The following is a 6000-nucleotide window of genomic DNA, read 5'->3' on the forward strand; positions in this document are numbered from 1 at the left end:
AATTACACCAAATTGGTAATTGATTTTGATGGTCTCGTTTTCAAAACCGAAAAATATAAAGAATGATTTCCAAAGGACTATTGGACAAAAAATAGCAGAAAATACACAAATCGAACCAGCAAAAATTACCAAAAAAAACCTTTCGCGAAAATGTCGACTCAATATAATATATGAATGACGAGGACCTCAAAAAGCAGTTTTCAGGCCTTATAGGTCTTCCTATGTGACCTAGAAAGCGCGTACAGTTAGATAGTAGGCCAACATAACGTACTTTTCAACGAATCGCATTTGATTTTAACAAATTATTACGTTCTTTGTTAAAATAATTTTATTTGCTAGCTGTATTTTTTTTAAAAGCTCGACGAAAGAAATTAATTTTTTATTTGGAAACTTTTTGGTGGTCTTCCATTCTCCCTTGCCCCGTGACCTCTAAATCTTCAAACTCCGTCCTGATACGATTGGAAATTATCATGATGGTTTTTGCTTATCAGTAGGCTGAATTTTCATATAACTTTTATTTTCATTTCTAACCATCTACTGAAAAAAACATCATCATTATTGTGACTTACATTCTTTATTTTGTTATATAACACTACATTATAACTGATGATGTGAAAGTGAAATAAGAATGGAGATGTTCGTACTAACAGCATTGTGCTTCATTCTCTTTTGATCAACATCTTTCATTTCATTAGAAAGTCGTAACATGCGATGCCATCGTAACCACCACCATCTTGTTCATCACTTGTTCGTCACCACATCACTTGTTCATCGTCACATCACTTGTTCATCGTCCCATCACTTGTTCATCGTCACATCACTTGTTCATCGTCCCATCACTTGTTCATCGTCACATCACTTATTCATCATCCCATCAGTTGTTTGGTACTCAGAAACTTTTTGCACTAACCTCAACTAACTTTCACTCCATCTACTATTTTTATTTAAAATCAGAATTAGTTCAAATTGACAACACAACGGAAAATATCCACGTCAAAAGTTAGAAAACTAATTTCACAAAAAATGGTGCCAAAATAAATTTCGGTAGTTCATTACGCAATAGTCTTTTTTAATTTGGCAGTTGGACGTTAAAACAACTTTGTTTACAAATAGTTTTCTCGCTTACCTTCCGAGGTATTTTTTTAATTTATTGGTGCTCTTTAGTTAAGGCGGCAAACTGGGATCTTGCCTCGTATGCCAAAGTACCTTGAGCTGGCACTGGGTGCAGAAGCAGGCCTTTACATTTATTCTTATATATGGTATCGTTGTATACACGTAGCTAGCATAAATATATAAATCTACGCTATTTTTTTTAACTAAGAGTTCGCAAGTCCATGCATAATTAATAGATGCAGGTAGGCCTGATAACATGACGAACATGTCGAGCATGATGACGTGTGTCCGAATCTACGTGAGACAGAACCTTCATTTTAACATATTGGCGGGAAAATGTGCTAGAGATGTGTGGTAAATCAGAGATATGACATTGAACTTGTGGAATGTTTTTGCAGGATGGACCATTTATTTTGCAATACTTTATCCTTATTTGTATAAATTGAGTTTACAAAATTACAAAAATATTTAAGAATAAATCGGTGATATTTTTTGCATAAATTTTGCAGTTTAATAGATCTTACTATTTTGCAGCAGTAAATTTTTGAAAATTCATTGTGTCGTATATGAATTTGTTGATTGAAGAAAAGTTGGGTGAAGAAAAAAAAATTGAATTTTTTTAAAACATTTATACCTCTACTATTGTAAACATCTAACCACGCTGCTGAACATTTACCTTTTTATAAATATATTAAAATTAATTTGCCATTACATTCAAAATTTCAAACCGATGTTATACGTTGTCAACTGGAAGTGAAAGTATGGAAAGAAAGCACAGCTTAACGGTTAATCGTTTGTATTTAAAATTTTTATTTACAATGAAACATTAAAACATCTCCAAACAGTCAGAATTTTCTTCACTTCAACTTGCTTCTTATCAGTTCAATCATAATTCCATCTTCCCATCTGCTCTTGTTACTCTAATTTTGTAATAATTTTCATTACAAAATATTTTAATTGCAAGAATTTTAATTTCCATCGCCTGTTCGTTGAGTTTTTCAATGAAAAACTCAACGAACAGTACTCAACCAAGCAGCAACAATGTACGTGTATTTGAATGTCTCGCAATAAGGGGCACGTACGCTACGCACACAATGTTTTAATTTGAACGATATATTTGTGCACTCGACAGAAAGTGAATCAATTTTTTTAAATAGATCAGAAAACATAATTTCAGGAAATTGTGAGGAAGCCGTACGAATGATGACATTAAGTTGCAGCCAATAATGAACCAGTTTTTTTGTTCTTCAAATGACATTTTGAGTGCATTATATTGTTTTTACGAACTGTTTTTGAAATTGTACATATGCAGCAGTTATACAAAATAGTTCAGTAAAAAATGCAATTGAAATTAATTCGTTTATATTTAAATTGAATTTAATTATATTGAAAATCCATTCTTATAACTGTCATCAACATAATCGTCTATCATGAACATTCTTCATTTTAGTTACCGTTAAATTAAGTACTTACACATCCACAACCACACATCCACACACACAACATACATACGTACACACATACACATTTTCACATACACATTTGCAAACACATGTAAAAACAAAAAGAAATGTGCACACACACGCACACACACACACACACGCACATTCGATATGGTGGAGAACAGATGCATTCGTGATAAATACAATTGAACATCCATCTGCGAATAATTCATACACACGTCCAGTGCTTGATTTATGTGCCAGCTTCAATGTACTATTAATATATACACTGTGTGTACGCTTCTGTTTAGCTACATCTACAAGTCCGTTTCTGTTTCTATAATTGTTTGTTTTTTTGTATGCATGTGCCTATCTCTTCGTGTTTATACATACATTTGCTCGTGTTTGCTTGTTGTTTGTATATATGCATTATAGATGTATCGAATAGTTAATTTGGCCAAAGTCAGGATAGTGGATCGACTATTTGGCTGAAACCGAATACCAAAGAACCGGCAATTTTGAGGGAAAAAAATTATTTTTTAGAATAAAAGACAAGTTATTACAGGAATCAGTAGGCGGATCGTGCTTATCCAGCGATATTCATTAACGAGATTATATTCAATCACTTTTTCAAATTTAAACGTTTTAACAGTTATGATGGCCAAAACAAATTTTCCGCTAACAATAATCAGCAATTATCGTTTTGTCCAGGAATACGAGAAAGTGAGGGTTTATACGAAATTTGCAGCATTCGGCTATTTGACCTAAAAATGGCCAAATGTCAAATTTTGGATAAATGTTCAGACGGGCCAATTATTCAGTGTGTCTCTGATATACAGCAATCTAGCAAAGATCTGATCGTCGTCTGTTAAAGCAAGACATTTAAAGCCAAGCTCATGCGCGATGTTAAAAAGATCAGAAATATATAGTAGAAACAAAAATGTGTCCCACACGAATCCTTGTGGAACGCCAAACAAAATCATTCTTTTTAGATAGATCACTCAAATTACACCTCAACAACGAAAGCATAAAGTCAAATAAGTACTGTAACTTTGCGATTAGAATCTCATGATCAACACAATAGAATGATCATGCTCAGCAAAATATAAAAGGACAATTAGCTCATCTACGGCTTTGAACAATTTGAAAGATACATTAATGAGACCAGTCTCAATTGACAATAAACAAACTATGAAAGTGGAAGAAGATTGTTGGCAGACAAGTGATGTAAAGTAATCACTTTCTTAATAATTGTTTGTGTTCTCAAGCAAGATACTGTCCATTGTAGCGAGAAGCTAGTACCGCGTATGCGTCTTACTTCTAAAAACTGAACTTTTATTTTTTGCTGGTTGATTAGCAGAGGCACGCCACACCTTGAGTAACAACCATTTTAAATGTTGTTTCATGTCAAATTAGATGAACTGTTCAAAACATTTTATCGCAAGTGTGAACAGTTAACAATCAAAAACAATTCGTATCAGTTGATTGGTTGCCGGTTAATCGTCGACCCCTTCACTATTTATTGGCGTGATGTAGGAATGCAAAGACACAGCAATTGAGAATGCACGTGTGTTCTCAAGAACGGAAGAGCTCATGATATGAAATTTCTCTGTGATTTATCAATCAAGATATGAATTTATGACAGTAACAAATTAAAGAGAAGCTTATTCGATGACTATCAAAAAAAATTTATAGGAAATAAAACAAAAAATGGAAAACTATACGAGAATCATAGGAAAGGGACTTCAATTTTTCGTGTGCGAATTATTCTGTATTAACATAATTGCTTGTTATTTTATCACCCATTCAATTCATGTTAAACGTTGTAAAATCATAGGGAAATACGTAATTTTAATTTGTTACACTTTTATATTTTCAAATTTCTTTTCAATGAAATAAATTTAATTTTGCTAAAAAATTTAAAGAAATTAAAATAAATTAAGAGCAAACATAATGCTGAGATTTTAAAACCTGTGGATCAAAAGAAGCCTTATAAAACGTTCATTGCAATTTATCCACAGTCCAAGAGATTATTAAATAATTTCAAAGTTAATTTTATTGCACATTTTAGTCATGACTTTGTTTAACCAAGTTCATATGCAAATATTCTTCAACTTAAAATTGTCAACGATCAAAATATTAAAAACGGTAGAAAATATCAATAAACAGTAAAATTTGATGTCTAAAATTAAGAATAAAAACTGCACTAGACAACTAAAAAGTATTTATTATACAAAGTATTCTGCAGCAATATAAAGCAATTCTGTGTCGAAATTAATCATAAGTTTATGTTTTTAATATTTGAAAAGTGGTCAAATTCAAAACAATTTAAACTAAAGATTCTGCTAAGAAAAATTGATGTCAGTACCATTGATACGCGCACTAGCCATTACGTACCAAGCCATCCAGAAAAATTATTCACAACAACCAATGAAGACTATTCTAAAAACCAACATTTCAAAAGCAGCAAGCACAAACGCAAAAATTACAAACCAAATAATAGGAAAGAAAAAAGGATGAGCACACGTCCGCTCGCATAAGATGGGACGATAAGTTATTTGGCTCAATGAAGAAGAATTAACAAAACAAACTCAATTATCATGAGCCCGTGAGACCAACAGACGTTGTGCCATTATCATTATTTAAAGCATCGTAAGAGTAATTGCATACTTCTTCATATAGTCTCTTCATGACATCGCACCACAAAATATGTAGATATTCGCAACGTGATTCATTCTATATCACACACAAAAGCGCAACATTGTCGTGTAGACATTGATGCTTATATGTAGTAATTTTTCATCAAGTCTTCTAGCAAATAAACAGACCCGTGTAACGCAGATTCAATGAGATAAGCATGAAACAGTTCTCGTCTGACAGTCAAAAACAACAAGTAGAATCTGCAGATGCAACAAAATCTTCTCTGTTTCCAAGTGTGTCTGCCTGTGCTATCTGCGCTGTGAAAAAACTTTTCTACCCTCTCGAAAACGACGTGAGACTGAGATCATCACAAAGATATGAAAACACAGGCACTCAATAACATAGACATTCATTGAGTTTGATGAGCGATAATTAAGCAAACGTAGACCGCTTGAATGGCTTCCCGTGAGACCGCATGCATGTTCCAACGTTTTATTTATCCATCTTCCACCTTCATTCACTCGCTTCCTTCTCTATATTTTCCAAATTTAATTTACTATTTTTTCAATTATTTGGAATATGTATATACAGTGTGTGCATATGTGTGTATATATATATATGTGTGTATATATATTTATTTACTTATTTGTTCGTCTTTATGAGGCAACATAAATAACAAAACTTTCAAGGGAGATATATTGGCAAGAACAAAAATAAAAAATTATAATATAACTGAGCAGGAATTGGAACTAGAGTATATATATATATATATATATATATATATGTATGTATGAACCCACAACTC

This window comes from Helobdella robusta (genome assembly GCF_000326865.2).
Source record: "Helobdella robusta unplaced genomic scaffold HELROscaffold_66, whole genome shotgun sequence".
In the NCBI taxonomy this organism is placed as follows: Eukaryota; Metazoa; Annelida; class Clitellata; order Rhynchobdellida; family Glossiphoniidae; genus Helobdella; species Helobdella robusta.